The 20,494-nt window shown below is 42.7% G+C and overlaps 1 non-coding gene across 1 annotated transcript; it reads right to left on the reverse strand.

Moving 5' to 3' along the window:
• Nucleotides 1-9,893: 9,893 nt before the first annotated feature.
• Trnas-gga lies at nucleotides 9,894-9,975 on the reverse strand. The gene is given in 2 exon segments: nucleotides 9,894-9,928; nucleotides 9,938-9,975. It is a non-coding gene; the product is annotated as a tRNA-Ser (tRNA).
• Between the last annotated feature and the right edge of the window lie 10,519 nt (nucleotides 9,976-20,494).

Raw genomic sequence — 20,494 nt, forward strand, 5'->3', positions numbered from 1 at the left:
TGCATCATCAGGCAGGAGAAGTTTGCATAAATCTTTGGTGATCAAAGACCAAAGTTTTGTCTCCGAAAATGTTAATATCAAACAGAGTTGAACAAAATACACTGTTCACGCACCCATACAGTGTGCAGCCAGTTTAACGATTTTTTTGTCTTATCAATCTGGTTTAACAATCTACATAAGTAGCAACATTCTCGCAGACGAAATTGAGAAAATATTCATTGTATTTACCGTGTCGCTGCATGATGTAGGTATTAGAACTAGATTACAGGATTTGAGATAATATGTTACTGGAAGACGAAAGATTGGTGTCCCCGTAAGTCAGCTCTAAGATTGCGATGAACAACGACAGTCATGTAAAGAGTGCGTAATCTCGACTGCTAACTGAAACTAGTTCCGATTAAGTAAATTGTACATGTGTGAAATTAGTTTTAATAAACAATCACGAACTTAGGAATAATGTGTAATATTAAAAGTTTGCTAACAGAAAGCATTTCCCGTTAAGCAAATTTTTCATGTGTTAATTTTGAGCGACTGGATGAACTTTATATGTGTTTCGTGAATTCAACTTTTTCTCCGGGTTGATGAATACTGGCAGAAGGAAAGTAACATAGAAAAAGTAGGATCATAAGCTCCTCACGCCATGTCCATGAACTTGCAATGTGCTATACATCCTACGATGTGGGGAAGTTAATTGTGGTCATTTCCTCCTTTAGCCGTGTCAAATAACCTTCCCAGTCAGCTTCATCACAGCTCTATTTGCCTGGCTGAGCTATCTGGATCAGAGGCGTCAAGATTGATGAAGCTTTGAGTTGGTTCGTAAGGCATGCTCCTGTGACGTTAATTGGTAAAGCACTGCCAACGAAATGCATACAGTGAATAAATAATGGCAATTGGCGCGGAATGCTATCGAACAAACACGTTCATTAACGTTTATAACTAGACATTCAGGCCGTGACCTGAGCGTATGCTGTATTACCGCCGACTTTCTCTCTCTCTCTCTCTCTCTCTCTCTCTCTCGCTCGTGCTGTCATCCTTGACCAGAACCAGTGTTCGCCCTTTCGCCTCTTCACGTAGTAAATGTACGTATGTTCTAGTGATTTTACGTCGCACTGGAATTCACTTTTATGAAATCCATCTAGAAGACTGGTGAACTAACAGATATCGTTTAGCTTAAAAAGTTTTCAAAACTGTTCACATTAAAAATTATGAAATTAAATATTTTCCTTGTTGGTATGTTGTTATGAAAAAGTGACACCGCCAGTTATGAATTCTTTGTTAATCAATATGTTCCTCTTTGTCTTCTTTTTCTCTCTTTCGCTCAGAATGACGAGCTTCTACAGCCAATGTCAGTGGCGGACTTACACATTTGCCGTCAGTAGGCTATTCAAATTTTACCGCCCCTATCGACCTCTATAGTTCAATGCCCTATTCACAATCAAATTAATTACTATTTTTTTGTCCATGAAATAGTAACTGTCTGATTTGTGCGTTATCGTTCTAATTACACCTTTTTCCCGTAGTTAGTATGATTGTGAACTGGACGATCGATGTGGCAGTTACTCGATTATTTTTACAACCCAACGGTTTAATTAAGTTTGCACAAGAAATAACTTTTGCACATATTTCTGATCTAAAAATAGTTCAATCCTATATTAATAATAAGTCGGGGTAAGGTGTGCCTCAGTACAGCTTACACAATAATGTACTTTCGGTTAACATAATTAAATAATTTTTATTGCTCTTACTTATAGTTTAAAAATAGTATATTCAATTACCTGGTAACAACTGGCTGATAATACGATGAAATTCAATTAATTAAGTTATGAACCTGTTCCAAAACCTCTTCAATCGGTTTTCTATTGGCGAAATCATCAGTTATATCGTCGTATGAAGACTTGTTCATTAGTCTTCACTCTACGCACAACGGAGCTAAGGCCTTTAACTTTTCTTAAGGTAGAGCTTAGATAACTTTTCATCCGTTTTAAGCTTCTCTCACCCGAACAATTCAACGCTCGTGTACATAGAGCCATGTGAACCACTATATCCAAGTTTGGACAAACGTATTGCAAATTCTGTTTACGCGGGCATGAATATAGACTTTTCAGTGTTCCACAATCTGGTTTTTTTCAAAATTCTTTGAGAAGAAAGGCGGCATTAAAAATGTAAGCAGTCTTGAATTAAGTCAGTCTCTACATCTTTGGGATACATTTCTTCCAAGAAAAGGAGTTTTTGCGTAACGGTTGATGATGAAAATTCACTAATTTTGGTCGGAAATGAAAACTTTTCACTGAAACTGTTGTAGACCTCCTGTCGATTTTTTTAAAATTCAGGTACGAGTCTATCAAAGAGGACGAGAAATGTGTTAACCCTGAAAGTATCGCTCGAAGTCATTCTCATTTCTTCATCGGGTGTTTCATCACAAATTCCATCGCCTGTTCTTCGAAATATTTAAAAATGTCTCGTTCAGCTACAAAAAACTTGCAGAGAGATGCGTGAAGGTCGGCAACAATGATGAAATCTACGAACACAGCGTATACCAGTCTGAAAGATTTATTACAGAATGTCAGGATACCTTTGTGCAAATTTCCATACATAATTTATAGATAAATTATATATAATAGCAAATTCATCTAGTCTCGTTTTGTCTGAGGCGGGAGTAATATCAAACTTTGGCATGGGTGCCTTTACAAGTTTCCAAGTTCTAAAATTATTGCAAACTGCCATTGAATCATAACAGCTGGACCATGAACTAATATTCAAGAATTTATCGGTACCCATATATTTACTTGCTCTGGTATAAAGGACACATTTGTTAACGACTTTCTTTTTTAACAGTACTTTTGGAAACATTTCATGTTTATTCAACACACTACCGGTTCCCTCACCGATATTAGAGTGCTAGGGCCCAAAATATATTTGGGGTCTAGCCTGGTACAATTGAGAACGTTGATCAACAACAAATAGATAATCTGACACAGGTGGTGCAGCTTTAACAATAGATACGTTTTGGCAGGAAGATTTGAGATCTTTCATTAAATGACTAAGTGCTTTAACACCATCTTCTTTCGGTAATATTTCAGTATTGTTATGCTTGCTCTCTGCATTAGACTTTACATAAACGGTAGCCATATCAAGACACAGATTCCAAATTTTAATAATTACCCTTGACAATACAATTTGACCAAAAGATTTACACAATTGCGACATGTCTTGATTAATACCGCCTTATAGCCCACGAGGAGTAACTTGTGTGATATTCCATTTTGTATAGTCTATAAAAAAAAAAAAAAAAGAAAGTTCCACACAACAATCATACCGCCAATCCTAGCTTTTCTATATTCAAAATATTACCGCCCCTTCATTTCGCTTCGCAGACTCTTACGTACAATCATCCTTGACTGATTCCGAACTTTTAAGTACTTCGTGCCAAAAATCTCGCTAACTTCTACATGCGTTCTTTCTAGCTGGCCAACGTGTCCGATTCACTCTCTTCGCAGTCCGGGGTGGCCGAGCGGTTCTAGGCGTTACAGTCTGGAACCGCACGACCGCTACGGTCGCAGGTTCGAATGCTGCCTCGGGCATGGATGCGTGTGATGTCCTAAGATTAGTTAGGTGTAAGTAGTTCTAAGTTCTACCCCTAGACCTCAGAAGTTAAGTCCCATAGCGATCAGAACCATTTGAACCATCACTCTCTTCAGTGTTTTCACTTTCTTGGTTTCAGTAATTAAATTTTGGCACCGCTGTGTGCAGAAATTACAATTAATAAATAAACTTCTTGAATCTACATAAAGAAGCGAGAAGCTTCTGTGCAAAATTTAGCAAACGTAGTTGCCACTAAATTTAAAGAGCGGGCAGAAAAAAAAAAGATGCTTCGCTTTGGGTTTTACACAGCAAACATGTTCGGAGATTATCATACACTGTATGATCATAAGTATCCGGATACCTAGCTGAAAATTACTTACAAGTTCGTGGCGCCCTCCATCTTTACGGAGTGCTGCACTGAGGGGAGGTATCGATGTCGGTGGGTGAGGCCTGGCAAGAAGTCGGCTTTCCAAAACATACCAAAGGTGTTCTATAGGATTCAGGTCAGGACTCTGCGCAGGCCAGTCCGTTACGGGGATGTTATTGTCGTGTAACAGGCCGTGCCCTATGAACAGGTGCTCGATCGTGTTGAAAGATGCAATCGGCATCCCAGTATTGCTCTTCAACAGTGGGAAGCAAGAAGGTGCTTAAAACACCAATGGAGGCCTGAGCTGTGATAGTTCTATGCAAAACAACAAGCGATGCAAGCCCTCTCCATGAAAAACACGACCACATCATAACACTACCGCTCCGAATTTTACTGTTGGCACTACATACGCTGGCAGATTACGTTCACCGGGCATTCGCCATACCCACATCCTGCCATCGGATCGCCACACTGTCTACATAACGTTTTTCCACTGTTCAGTCGTCGAATGTTTTCGCTCCTTACATTAAGCAATGCGGTGTTAGGCATTTACCGGCGTGATGTGTGGCTTATGAGGAGCCTCTCGACCAAGGAATACAAGTTTTCTTACCTCCCGCCTAACTGTCATAGTACTTGCAGTAGATTCTGATGCAGTTTGGAATTCCTGAGTGATGGTCTGGAGGATGTCTGCCTATTACACATTGCGACCCCCTTAACTGTGGTGGTCTCTGTCAGTCAACACATGTGGTCGGTCTGTACGCTTTTGTGCTGTACGTGTCCCTTCACGTTTCCACCTCACTATCACATCGGAAACAGTGGGCCTAGGGATGTTTAGGAGTGTGGAAATCTCGCGTACAGAGGTATGACACCCAATCACCTGACCCCATTCGAAGTCCGTGAGCTCCGTGGAGCGCCCCATTCTGCTCTCTGACAATGTTTAATGACTACTGAGGTCGCTGATATGGAGTACCTGGCAGTAGGTGGCAAGCACAATTCACCTCACTATCACATCCGAAACAGTGGGCCTAGGGATGTTTAGGAGTGTGGAAATCTCGCGTACAGAGGTATGACACCCAATCACCTGACCCCATTCGAAGTCCGTGAGCTCCGTGGAGCGCCCCATTCTGCTCTCTGACAATGTTTAATGACTACTGAGGTCGCTGATATGGAGTACCTGGCAGTAGGTGGCAAGCACAATTCACCTAATATGGAAAACGTATGTGTTTGGTGGTATCCGGATACTTTTGATCACATAGTGCGTGATGGTTCGCGATAGTCTTCAATATTTATGTACAGTGTTTCGAGTTCCGAAATAATGACAGAAAACATTTCTTCAGCTTTATGTCCCATTGATGGCAAAAACTTGAGAAATCTTTCAGATAATTCGCCTCTTCCCAGAACGCACCTAAAGAACAGGGTAAGTTGGTCCAAATGTGCTACGTCTGGTGTTGAATCGATGATTAAGGAAAAATGTTTCGCCTTTTTACCTCTCTGTTGTTTGACGAATCAAGAGAATAAATTCATCATCTGAAAGCGAGGCGTCTTGAACACAGTCGCTTCACTACGGCAACAACACTCTTCAGACCGTTTCTCCAAGAAGTAATTTCTTCTTCAACCTGGACATGCAGTAAATCCATGGATCCACCATCAGTCTAACTTCTAACTTTCAAACTAATGGTACAACGTGTAAACGCATGCTTCCGTGGCCGTTGTCACAGTCAATAAAATTCTTCTGGGTTTGAGGTCCCATTGTCAACTATAAAATTCCGACGTTTCGGCGACTGTTGCACGACGTCCCCCTCAAGATGTACAGCTGTACTGTTGTACTGCCGTACACTCTGAGGAAGGCGCCTTGCAACAGTCGCCGAAACGTCGGTACTTTTTATAGTTGACAATGCGGTCTCCAAGCCGGAAGAATTTTATTGACTAAGGGTACTACACTGACCAGGCAGAAGATTATGAGCACCTCACTAATAGCCGGTATGTCCACCTTTTGCACGGATAGCAGCGGCGACGCGTCGTGGCACGGAAAAGCGAGGACTTGGTAGGTCGCTGGAAGCAGTTGGCACCACATCTACACACACGTCACCGCGTAAATTCCGAGGAGGTGGGCGATGTTTTTTGACGCTACGTTCGATCACATCCCAGTTGTTTCGATCGGGTTTGGATCTGGCGAGTTGCGGGGCCAGCTCATGAACTCGAACCACTCCATCACACTCCTAACCTTGTCACATGGCGCACTATCTTGTTAAAAATGCCACTGCCGTCAGGTTCAAACGGCTCTGAGCACTATGGGACTTAACATCTGAGGTCATCAGTCCTCCAGAACTTAGAACTAGTTAAACCTAACTAACCTAAGGACATCACACACATCCATGCCCGAGGCAGGACTCGAACCTGCGACCGTAGTGGTCGCGCGGTTCCAGACTGAAGCGCCTACAACCGCTGAACCACACCGGCCGGCATGCCGTCGGGGAACATGATCGATATCAAGGGTTGTACGTGGTCTGCAATCAACGTATAATAGTCCTTGTCCATCATAGTGCCTTGGACGAGCTCCACTGCACACATGGATGCCCACGTGAATATTCCCCAGAGCATAATGCAGGCGCCGTCAGCTTGTCTCCGTACCGCAGTAAAGTTGCCAAGGAACTGTTCCCTTGGAAGACTACGGATTCGCGCTCTCCCATCGGCATGATAAAGGAAGTATCGGGATTCATCGGACCGTGTAACGCTCTGGCACTGCGCCAAGGTCGAGTGCCGATGGTCACGAGCACATTTCTGTCGTAGTTGCCTATGTCATGGTGTTAACATTGGCAGATGCATGGGTCCTCGGCTGCGGAGGCCCATCTTTACGTGTGTTTGGTGCACTGTGTGTTCAGGCACACTTGACTCTGACCCGCATTAAAGTCTGATGTTATTTCCACCACAGTAGGCCACATGTCCTGTTTTACCAGTCCACCCAGCCAGTGACGTCCGACATCTGTACTTAGGGGTGGTCGCCCAACTTCACGACGTCTGGGCGTGGTTTCACCTCGATTTCGCCACCTGTTGAAGACACGCACTACAACACTCCTCGAACACCCGAGAAGTCGTGCAGTTTTCGAAATGCTCGTTCCGAGCCTTAGGCCTATCACAATCTGTCCTCGGCCAGACAGATTGCGCGTCTTCCTCTTTCTACACACGGACAAGACGTTCACTGATACTACACGCGCCGTCTGAATAGCAGTCATTCCTCACCTGTTGAGTCTGCTATCGTCTGGACAGGTTTATATCGATAGTAGGTCGGTGGTTATAATGTTCCGGCTGATCAGTGTAGATTTATGACGGTAAGATGATGAAGAAGAAGAAGAAGAAGATGATGATGATGATTGGTTTGTGGGGCGCTCAACTGCGCGGTTATCAGCGGCCGTACAAATTCCCAACCATTGCTCAGTCCAATCTCGCCACTTCTATGAATGATGATGATGATAAGATAAGGACAACACAAACACCCAGTCATCTCGAGGCAGGTGAAAATCCCTGACCCAGCCAGCAAATCGAACTCGGGACCCCGTGCTCGGCAAGCGCGAACGCGACCGGGAGACCACGTGCTGCTGACCTGACGGACAGAGTTTTCATACTGAGCTACTCGGTGTTCTGCATTTTCCAGTCGTTCAACCCTACATTCTCGAACTGATTCCTGTTAGCCAATGGCCTGAATGCCAAACAGGGTACTGATCTTTTAGTTTCAGAATAAACCAGGCAGTTTCGGTCACTCACTTCAATATTTTTCTTTTTTCTTTGAAAAATACTCACTGTCAAGGAAGAACGCTGATCAGCATACATATTTTTCACTTTTAGAGAAGTCGCAACAGTTATTTTGGTCGAAGCCGTACCTTACGGTAATTTCCATAAAGGTATCGTCTATTTCGCATAAAGATGGATCTTTGTGTAGATGCACTGTCGTTTGCACTTGGTCATCACTTAACGTCTCAATCTGAGACGCATCTTCAATTGTTATGATGATTCCTCTACCGTCTCTTCGTCAAAAATATAAATATCCGTTTTTTCAGAAGTAGACTGTTCAACAGATGACCGTTGTTGTTGGGCCGCAGAGTTCAAATCTGTTTCATCTTTTTCGGGTCATACTGTATCAGTGCACGTTGTTGAACTTCCTGGTCTTTCAACACTATTTCCATTTTTTTAAAAGGTCAATTTTTATCGTTTTACGGATAACCTCTTCTTGATATTTCATTTTGGTCTTCTTTTTATACTCAGCTTCTCTAAGCCGCTTTCTCCCTTCACTCATTCTTACGTGTCTTTATCCAAGAACTGAAATAAAATCGGGAGTTTTATTTCTAGTACATAATTAGCTGTACGCTTTGTTCAGACTTCAGACATTGAATAATTATCTAACATAAGTATAAGAAATTTATTTAAGTACGATATAACAAAATTCTGAATTTCTTTGCATAGCTTCCGAAACAACTATTTATCAAGTATATTTCATCTTACTGATTCGTTACGGTGATTTATTGTAATATATTATGATTACTTACCTAATGTAAGTTTCTACACACCGGTGATGTTATGTTATGAAATTATTCATACAATCCACGAAACACTTTGTAAAATTACAGCAGAGAACCGTCAAAAATGTGCCAGAGAAATATTTATAGATACTATACGGCCACGATAATATGACTATCGCACTTTCGCTGGCAAGAGCAGAGAAAATCGGCACTATAACATTCTTCTCGGGTGTGCAGCCGGATCATAACGTCATCTTGACACAATATTTCCGCAGTCCAACTGGCCGCCATCTTCAGGTAAGATCTCGCCGGAATTGACTTCTCAGCGCAAGCGGCGGCCCCTATACAGGGTGTTACAAAAAGGTACGGCCAAACTTTCAGGAAACATTCCTCACACACAATGAAAGAAAATATTTTATGTGGACATGTGTCCGGAAACGCTTACTTTCCATGTTAGAGCTCATTTTATTACTTCCCTTCAAATCACATTAATCATGGGATGGAAACAAACAGCAACAGAACGTACCAGCGTGACTTCAAACATTTTGTTACAGGAAATGTTCAAAATGTCCTCCTTTAGCGAGGATACATGCATCCACCCTCCGTCGCATGGAATCCCTGATGCGCTGATGCAGCCCTGGAGAATGGCGTATTGTATCACAACCGTCCACAATACGAGCACGAAGAGTTTCTACATTTGGTACCGGGGTTGCGTAGACAAGAGCTTTCAAATGCCCCCATAAATGAAAGTCAAGAGGGTTGAGGTCAGGAGAGCGTGGAGGCCATGGAATTGGTCCGCCTCTACCAATCCATCGGTCACCGAATCTGTTGTTGAGAAGCGTACGAACACTTCGACTGAAATGTGCAGGAGCTCAATCGCGCATGAACCACATGTTGTGTCGTCCTTGTAAAGGCACATGTTCTAGCAGCAGAGGTAGAGTATCCCGTACGAAATCGTGATAACGTGCTCCACTGAGCGTAGGTGGACGAAACTAAAATGAGCTCTAACATGGAAATTAAGCGTTTCCGGACATATGTCCTCATAGAATCTTTTCTTTATTTGTGTGTGAGGAATGTTTCCTCAAAGTTTCGCCGTAACTTTTTGCAACACCCTTTATAGGCCGCAGAAGGCCCACAACTCGTGCGCGAGAAGGTGCCGTTTTTAACTGCCCTCTAGTGCAAGTAAACATACTGCGCCGCCAGTGGTGGAAACAGGCGAAATCGAGATATCGCTATCAAAAATTAAAAATTATTCCGACGATCGAAACACAGACCGTTGATTTTTAATGTCTGATAACACCGGGTTCCAAGTCTTACTTAAAAGGTTCAAATGGCTCTGAGCACTATGGGACTTAACTTCTGAGGTCATCAGTTCCCTAGAACTTAGAACTACTTAAACCTAACTAACCTAAGGACATCACACACATCCATGCCCGAGGCAGGATTCGAACCTGCGACCGTAGCGGTCGCGCGGTTCCAGGCTAGCGCCTAGAACCGCTCGGCCACTCCGGCCGGCTACTTAAAAGGTAACCCTTGTCTCTATTAAGAAGATTATCAGATAAACGAATCTCTATGGATTCTTTTAAAACACAGTCCCAATAGCGAGATGCACGGGCAATCATTTGTGTCTCGTCATACAGCATTCTATGTCCCTCGGTGAGACAGTGCTCCGCCACTGCAGATTTCTCAGGTTGAAGCAAACGTGTGTTCCGCTGGTGCTCAACACATCGGTCCTGAATGGTCCGGATTGTCTGACCAATATAAGCCTTCCCACAGTGGCAAGGGATCTTGTACACAATGGACTTCCTCAAACCAAAGTCATCCTTAACAGAGCCAAGAAGCGCTCTAGTCCTGCCTGGCGGACGAAAAATACTTTTGATGTGGCATCTTTTTAGAATTCTTCCTATCTTCGAGGAAATGCTCCCAGAAAAAGGTAGAAAAGCCACCGATTTGTAGGTATCTTCTGGGGGGTTCAGGCGAAGGTCCAAACTGGAAAGCACGACGCGTCTGTTTATCTGTACAGCCATTCTGCTTGAACACAACTTTAAGATGGTCCAATTCTTGTGCCAAGCTTTCTCCATCTGAAATGGCATAAGCTCTTCTCGCCATCGTCCGTAGGACCCCAGTACGCTGGAACGATGGATGACAAACATGCAGGTAACGGTCCTTGTGCATAGGCTTTCGATGAACACTGTGTCCCAGTGTCCCATCATCCTTTCTGTACACCAGAACATCCAGAAACAGAAGTTTTCCATCACTTTCCACCTCCATGGTAAACTTGATGCTAGGAAGCAGGGAATTAAAATGATGTAGGGGGCCGTCAAGAGCTTCTCTCCCATGAGGCCACCCCATAAACGTATCGTCAACGTACCTCCAGAAACAGGTTGGTTTTAAAGACGCCGTCTTCAGCGCCATGTCCTCAAAATCCTGCAAAAAAGATTGGCGACTATTGGGGACAATGGGCTCCCCATAGACACTCCGTCAGTCTGTTCAAAATATTTGTCATTGAATAAAAAGTACGTCGACGTCAGCACATGGTGACAAAGCTTAGTTGTTCCCTCATCCAGTTTCTTAGCAATTAATTGCAAGGATTCTTCCAGAGGAACGACATCAAAACTCACAAGCAAATCCCAGGGACTAAAAGACAAGGACTTCAATCTGTGAATAAACACCATAGAATTGGGAATGTGATGTTCGCATTTACCGACGTGGGGGCCAAGAACAGATGCTAAATACTTGGCTAGATTGTAGGTAGGAGCACCCAAATTACTCACTATCGGACGAAGCGGGACTCCTTGCTTATGAATCTTGAGTAGACCGTATAATCTCGACGGAACGGCAGCACCAGGGCGAAGTTTTTTGAGAACGTCGTCAGGTAAAGAACTCTTCTTCAGCAGTGAAAGCGTCTTCCGTTTTATCCGTTCAGTTGGGTCGTCCTGCAATCTTCGGTATGCTGAGTCCTCAAGTAAGTGATCCATCTTTCCCAGATAGTCATCACGTGACAGAAGAACTGTTGCGTTGCCTTTGTAAGCTAGTAGAATTATCACATCTTCGTCTTCTCTAATGGACCGGACTGCTGCCCTTTAGGGAGAGGAGATGTTACTCCGTGGAGGAGGCGCCCGACCCAATGTGTGTGAGACCTCTTGCCTAATCTCTTCAGCTTGGTCCTCAAAAAAGATGGACACACATTTTATGAAAATTTTTGGAGACATGAAGAAGACATAAAAATCTGTCGAAACTGCTTGTTCGTAACTAAAGGAATATTTATGCGATCTTGGCTTTAGAAATTTTTTACCAATAAAAATATACGTAAACTGGTTTTGAATGTTGGATGTAGAACGCAGTTTCTCAGCAGTGGACATTCACACATGCTTTTCAGGCACTATATCTCTGTAGAAACCGATTGCTTGGTCTTTGGCCCGACGCTACGAGTAGAATACCAGTTCAAGGACAATGGTTTTCAATAGATGAGTTCCTGCAACCGTGGGACAACGAATTTTCACAACTGTAAGAAGAACATTCAAAAAATGAGGCAAATCTGCCGCCTAACTGCCTTGAATTCCATTTTCCGTAGCTTAGTACGTCACTTAAACAAATGTCAGTAACATTCCTGAAAGAGACCACGACTGATGTAAACAACCCAGAAGACGACGAAACGTTAAACTCTACGCTTCATTTATTCGAAGTTTTACGTGATCTATCGAATACAGTGGACTTTTTTTAAAGAGAGAAGCTGTTACAAAATTACTTTCGTATATTGAATTACGAAGGAATTACTATAAGAAACGAGATAGTGTTTCATACATAACAATTGTAGCTAACAGATGATGCTATACTAAAGAAATTAGCTAGAAGAAGACTGACATACTACCGTAACTATTTATTCTGTCTCTTCAGCAAAGCACGAAAATCCATATCAAATTGAGTTTCAAGTGATACAGAAATTAGTGAACAGTATTTCCGGTGGTAACGAAATTTTATTTGATTTTATACAATTGTCTATAGTAATTACTTCCCTGTGGGAGATAACACGTAGATGTATACAGAACACTTTCTACAAAGAGTACTGTTGTCCTTACATCACAAAGAAAACAAGACGTAAACACCCACACTGCAATTGCCGCATCGGAGAATTACATGTTTGACAAAACTTTGTCTCTTTTTTCAATGGGACGAAAGTCTCGGTGTAATCTATAACGTCAGAGTGATCAGATTTATCTTTGCAGCATTAGAAGCCTCGTAATACTGGATCTATGTCTGTAGATTACAGGTGAAAACGACAACTGTATTAATAAGATCCGCGCTTGCTCACCCAATTAAAAGAACTAAGGTTATCGGTTGGTCAGAAATCGTAAGACCTGAGAGATTCTTGCACAAACGATATTCCTCTGCATATTGTAAACACTATATAAGTGCAACGTATTTGTGTTCACAACAGATGTTTATTGACTTCCCATAGAAATTATGGATTTTAGAGTGCTCTGTGGTAGGCCTTGTTAGTTCACATTATCGCCTAAACACTCGACACAAAAGTATTTGCTTCGACTCCTGGCGGTGGAAAGAATTCAGTTACAGTTCAGTCCCTTCGCTGTGTGCCTTAGCGAGGGAGGACAAAATATAGAAACACAAAAAAAAGAAACACAAAAAAAAACGCATTACCACACCTAATATGGATAGGAAAGCCGTATCCATTCAAAACAGTTTTCAGTCTCCTCGGAATGGGTAAATACAGGTGCCGTATTGTTCTTAAATCTACATTAACATCCACATCATACTCCGCAAGCCACCTAATGGTGTGTGGCGGAGGGTACTTTCGGTACCACTATCCCCTCCAACCCTGATGCACTCGCGAATAGTGCGTGGGATGAATGATTGTCCGTAAGGCTCTATATTGGCTCTAATTTCTCGAATTTTCTCATCGTGATCAATACGCGAGATGTATGTGGGGGGAAGTAATATTTAGTCTGACTCCTCCTGAAAAGTGCTGTCCCAAAATCTCAAAAGTAAATCTCTCCGTGATGCACAACTTCTCTCTTATAACTTCTGCCAGTGGAGTTTGTTTAGCATCTCCGTAACGCTCTCTCGCCAGTCAAACGATGATGTGACGAAACGCTCCGTTCTTCGCTGGATCTTCTCTATCTCATGTATCAGTCCTACCTGGTAGGGATCCCAGATAGATGAACTATACTCAACAATCGCGTGAACAAGCGGCTTATAAGCCACTTCTTAAGGGAATCTCATACTATTCTTCCGACAAAGCAGTGCGAAGTTCAGGTAACAATGATGGAGATGGATAGCGATCACGGACCCTTCTCTCCAAAACAGGTGATAGAGGCTCAGCAATACTGAGATCTGGTGACTGGATGGCCAGGGGAGCTGCGACAATTCATCCTCGTGCTCACAAAACGTGTCCTGGAAGATGCGAGCTGTGTGCACAGAGGGCCTGCCGTCCTGGAACACAGCATCATCATTGGGCAACAAACTTTGTGCCATGGGGTGGACCTGATGAACCAAAGTGATCACATAATCCTTGTCAGTAATGCGACCCTTCAGAGCAGCTATAGGGCCCATGGAACATCGCGATATGGCCGCCCAACTCATCACCGGACCTCCACCAAGTTTATACTCATATGGATATGGTGTCTGTTCTTTCGGAGTTTATACTCATATGGATATGGTGTCTGTTCTTTCGGACATGTCCGAAAGAACAGACCCCATTGATGACCTGCAGCGGTCTAGAACGAAATTAGAGTTACATATTAATACCTTCAGCTACTGACGGGCGTTGATATATATCAACGGGGACAGGTGAAAATGTGTGCCACGACCGGGACTCGCACCCGGGATCTCCTGCTTACACGGCAGACGCTCTATCCACCTGAGCCACCGGGGACACAGAGGATAGTGCGACTGCGAGACTATCTCGCGCACGCCTCCCGCGAGACTCACATTCTCACCTTATATGTGAACACACTACATTCGTAGTGTCCCTACCCAACACACTCATTACTCGTGGAAGACATTCTTACCAAGTCCCGTAAGAGTTCGGGTAATATGTGTGCATCCGCTCAAAAGAAGAAGAAGAAGGTCACGTCCGAAAGAACAGGCACCATATCCATATAGGTATATAGTTCTGGCAGTACCGGCCATGAACTTCTTCTTCTGTGCGGATGCACACATGTTACCCGAACTCTTACGGGACTTGGTAAGAATGTCTTCCACGAGTAATGAGTGTGTTGGTGTGGGACGCTACGTATGTAGTGTGTGGACATACAATTCCACCAAGTTTTGTTCTTGGCACGTAATCTAGGCCAGAAGAAGCGAACAGTATGAAATAAGACTCTTCCAACCAAATGACTTTCTTCCCTTGCTCCATTGTTGAGATTTTATGACTTCGGCACCACCTTTTCCTGTTACGGGCTTTTGGAACACTGATGAATGGTTTTGATTTCCAGCTCGCTCTGCAGTTCTCTGCTTATAAAGCTCCGTCCGTGTTGTTATGGTACTGAGAGGTTTCGCAAATGCAACATTCAATTTCGCAGTGAATTTTGCAGCTGTTTGTCGTTTATCTTTTCGTCACTCTCCTCTTTCTTGAACGTCCGGTTCGATCACTCAACACACACTTTTCTCCGCGTTGTGACTTATCGGATGATGTTTTTCTGTTTTCCATGTATTCAGTACAGACCTTCGATATGCTGCCTCTTGAAACACCCAACACTTCGGCTGCTTTGTTTCCGAAAGTATCCACTATACGAGCACCAACAATATGCCCACCTCCGAATGCATTGACCTTCGTTATAATGCTTCGACATAGGCCTTGCACTCACAACCACACAGAACACCGTTCTGGTCAGGACTAACACTTGCATCGTATTGAGGACACTGCTCAGATATCGTTCGTGGTGAAATACAACAGTGCCACATGCAGGCTTGGCCAGCATCTGTATTTATGTTCAAATAGTATTTCTCGCAGTGTTATTTTTGCCCACCTCTGGCATGTGTCGAGACAGTGTCGATGGCTGTTTGTTTGTTACTTCAGATCATTAACTTAGGAGGCTTCTTCTGAAGTTTTTCAACGTAAATAATAGGGAGACTGTCTCTTTCTTCCATTACATACTCGTTTATAATAACACAAACACAGCACTGTACCAAGGTAGCGTTCTTCTCGATTATCTACGCTAGACAGTATACACGTGATATAACACACCCAGATCACACAGAAATGAGAAGCTACTTGTAGGCCTTTTAGGTCTTTGACAGTAGAGAAATCTGGAATTATCTCACTGCCTCTAAAGCTCATAGCAACCAAGGTACTTTCTACTTTCAAGCTGTGGATTTCTATTTCCAGCGAAGCTGACGAAATCAATAAATGAAACGAATGACGAGCGAAAACAGATATAATAAAGAAACTGTAATGTGAACACGATTATAAAATATGCTGATACATTGTGACCGACTGAACGTTTATAGGATATGAATTAATTACACAGTTAAGAGTATGGACCAATCAGAGCACTTCACTGCCATCATAAAAATAATTACCACTGAATTTCTAACAATATTCGCTATTGGCTGCAGTGCACTTCGCCTTATCCGCTTTAAATTCGCCAGGCCGTATTACGAGGGCTGCCCATTGTACGTTTTACGACTCCGTTAATGTCGCTTTCAGAGCCGAGTTTCAGTCGTTCCTTGTTAACGGCATTCCATAGGGTTGTGATATGAGTGCCAATAATCAATTTTGTAAAGCAATGTTCTCGGATATCTGGCCGAGTAATTTCATTGTGTGGGCGCAGCATTTGCGGAAGCATTCTTTATCCATCCTCGAGTTATTTCAGCTTCGTCTTCTAGATTTAGGATTTGCACAAATAGTGGTCGTTAGATACCACATTAACAATCATGGTTACACCTCTTATAACACATAAACGGATTTAACTTTTTTCGTTAATGCTTATCTAATGTCATCCTCGGTGTGTGTCACAAGATCAGAGGAGTGCGTTATTCGTAAAGTGTTTCTGATCTCCAGTTTTTTTAAGTTGCAGTCTTTCCGTTAGTGTAAAAAGCACCTTTCTATAGACCAGCACTTGAAGAACACCACTTAGTTTTTGTTTCGTTCGAAATTAAATCCGTCGATTGGCCTCAAATGTACGCAGTGAAAAGATCTTCAGTGGCGAAATGACATAACGGGATATACTTCATTTTTCCTTGCTTCATTTATTATAATGTACCAGTTCTTGATGTGGCATAAATTTTGGATTTAGTATGTGTCTGCTTTCTGACTTGGAGGGCAGAGGATACAGTATCGTGTACGATAATAGAATTTTGGCCTCAGGTAGCCCATATTCAAATATCTTCACAGTATTCGCCTTTGACCGTTAGGTGTTACTGAACGAATGACATACGCCATCAAAGAACGATAGCGAATGCCATCACACTAGACCTGAGTTATAAAAATTGTTCTTAATTGTTAGTTGCCTAGCTTTCATTTCCCACTACCTTTGATTGTCCTAATTCGCTTTCTTCACCGATTTTTGTACCCTACATTGGAAATGTATTAAAAACTTTCTATAATATTAACTTCTCACGTCTAGGATTCACGTTCATATAAAATTATTTAAAGGATATCATGATCGCCTTTGACTGTAATAATATTTATTTGTATAATCCACTATTGCAATTTCGATCGTTTTACTATTATCAAGAGGAACACTGCAATAGTTGTGCATCAGTACGTGCTAGAACTTTAAAAAAAATATTAGAACTTGTGTGTGTCCAACATGTCAAATAATTTTTGAAGTTTTGACATGTGCTGGAGAAAGATTATTGCAGAGCGTCACTTGATATTGGCTACGCAGCCGGAAGAGCGATAGTGAGCTCTAAAAATAACGAATTTTGCAGTCACAGGCGACCATGATGTTAAAATAGGTACCACAAGATATTCCTAATGTAATAGTGTCAGAAAAGTTACTAATGAGATATCGTGAATGTGTGACAACGACGTTATAGTTCTGTGTGTATATCTTCATAGCGAGTTATTCACATTGCTGAAAAAAAAAGAAAGAGCAATATGACATTGCTGGTATCGCTATGCAGCCCAATCCGAAAGGGTTTTCCCCCGCCCACATTGGCCCCTTCTCTCGACTTGTATCTTAAGCGTATCTGTTAAGTGTAGGTGACCGTTATAGGTGCATGTATAGTGTGGTGTCATGCTTGTGTTGTAGGATGAGAGAAGGGAGAACGTGAAATCTGGTGCTGGCACATAACCTACACCTCTCGATTATTTATAAGTGGGCCGCCGAGCTCACGCACCCATCCGAGGAAATGATCGCTATCAACAGCGTCACATGTTCTCACTCTCTGAGATCTTACGGAGAGGTCTAGGATTTATTTAAACCAGGAAATTGGTGCAAAGTCTGACGACGAGGAACGTCGCACCACCACCATTCCTCGCTTTGACGGCCGAATAGTGGCACTGAAAATTTCTTTCACTACTACACTTTGAACTCTCTGTCTCTGAGCCGAGCATCAATGCGCGATAGTGCATGAACTACCTCGGTGTCGGAGCCGGGTGGTTTCAATGCACATCCAGGCTGAAATAACATTACTCAAGAAAGGGAGGCCTGTCATGGTAATTAGGGATGCTATATAGACAGGACGTGTCCTCTGAGCTGTTAGTATCAAATAAAGATATCGATTTTCTGTTTTCACGTGGTTGAACTGTGACGAAGTTCTCACTCAACGATGGGTGTTTCATGTCATGTCAGCTTTCAATACAGAGATATAGATCCTAGTTCTTGTTTTCCAATTCGCTGTGAAATGACAGTCTTATTATCGTGGGAGTAGATCCGTCATTCCCTATAAAAAGGCTCCGATGTTGTATTACACTGAGACGAGCTACATGCTGAAACAAAGTCTGTTCACGAATTAACTTGATCAAGTAACAGCAGCTATATTTTCAAATTCTGGGAGAGAAACGTTAGCCATCGTGTGATCACGAAAATTTATTTGCAAGATCTAAAGTAAGTTTTTATGTTTCAAGCTGGATGGCACGGAAATTACAAAAGAGTATCAAACACTTCATAAATGTTTTGTACTAAATACGCAACTGAGGGCACAAAATTTAAACTTCGACTGGCATGTATTTTGGAACAATGTCACATTTTGTCGCTTCGCCATTACTGATTCTGCAGGCAATGTTTGAATTCACGTCCTGCATAACCAACTGAATGGTTGTTTCCAATTTGATGCTTCGTTTTACTTCAGGTGTCCAGTTCAGGAATTACAACTAGCCGTACACACGGAGCCATTTCCCTATTTAGTATCTTATAAAAAATACACACATCAAAAAAAGTTTTCCATCACCTCGGTTCCGAGAGTTCCGGAACCTGTGCAGAAAATTGGAATAGAGATCAACGCAAACACATTTCCGCCTTTTTTATTGCTCATGAAAACCACATACTGCATGTTATTCCACCATACAGCGAGATCGTCAAAGTTGGTGATACAGATTGCTGTACCCATACCGGTACCTCTAATACCCAGTAGCACGTCCTCTTGCATTGGTGCATGCCTGTATTCACCATGGCAGTTATAAGAGTCGAGGGACATGAAAGGCAAGCAGTGGTTGGGAAGGGAGTGAGACAAGGTTGTAGCCTCTCCCCGATGTTATTCAATCTGTATATTGAGATAGCAGTAAAGGAAACAAAAGAAAAATACGGAGTAGGTATTAAAATCCATGGAGAAGAAATAAAAACTTTGAGGTTCGCCGATGACATTGCAATTCTGTCAGAGACAGCAAAGGACTTGGAAGAGCAGTTGAACAGAATGGACAGTGTCTTGAAAGGAGGATATAAGATGAACATCAACAGAAGCAAAACGAAGATAATGGAATGTAGTCGAATTAAGTCGGGTGATGCTGAGGGAATTAGATTAGGAAATGAGACACTTAAAATAGTAAAGGAGTTTTGCTATTTGGGGGGCAAAATAACAGATAATGGTCGAAGCAGAGAGGACATAAAATATAGACTGGCAATGGCAAGGAAAGCGTTTCTGAAGAAGCGAAATTTGTTAACATCGAGTATAGATTTAAGCGTCAGGAGGTCGTATCTGAAAGTATTTATATGGAGTGTAGCCATGTATGGAAGTGAAACATTGACGATAAATAGCTTGGACAAGAAGAAAATAGAAGCTTTCGAAATGTGGTGCTAGAGAAGAGAGCTGAAGATTAAATGGGTAGATCACGTAACTAATGAGGAGGTATTGAATAGGATTGGGGAAAAGAGGAGTTTGTGGCACAACTTGACTAGAAGAAGGGATCGGTTGGTAGGACATGTTCTGAGGCATCAAGGGACCACCAATTTAGTATTGGAGGGCAGCGTGGAGGGTAAAAATCGTAGAGGGAGACCAAGAGATGAATACACTAAGCAGATTCGGAAGGATGTAGGTTGCAGTATGTACTGGAAGGTGGTGGTGGTGGTGGTGGTTAGTGTTTAACGTCCCGTCGACAACGAGGTCATTGTAGACGGAGCGCAAGCTCGGGTTAGGAAAGGATTGGGAAGGAAATCGGCCGTGCCCTTTCAAAGGAACCATCCCGGCATTTGCCTGAAACGATTTAGGGAAATCACGGAAAACCTAAATCAGGATGGCCGGAGACGGGATTGAACCGTCGTCCTCCCGAATGCGAGTCCAGTGTGCTAACCACTGCGCCACCTCGCTCGGTCGTACTGGAAGATGAAGAAGCTTGCACAAGGATAGAGTAGCATGGAGAGCTGCATCAAACCATTCCCAAGACTGAAGACCACAACAACAACAACAAAAGAAACGAAAAGTGATATATTACGAACGTTTTCCTTACACTGAAAATTTTACTTCTCGGATAAGAGACCACTATTCACTTTCCCTCTCACAACTGACGATTTATCAAGTGATCTAGGCATAAACCATCTGAAGGAGTTGTGGCTTTTAAAAATTACAGCCGGCCGAAGTGGCCGTGCGGTTCTAGGCGCTGCAGTCTGGAACCGCGAGACCGCTACGG

Source organism: Schistocerca americana, chromosome 1 (assembly GCF_021461395.2).
Source record: "Schistocerca americana isolate TAMUIC-IGC-003095 chromosome 1, iqSchAmer2.1, whole genome shotgun sequence".
Taxonomy (NCBI): domain Eukaryota; kingdom Metazoa; phylum Arthropoda; class Insecta; order Orthoptera; family Acrididae; genus Schistocerca; species Schistocerca americana.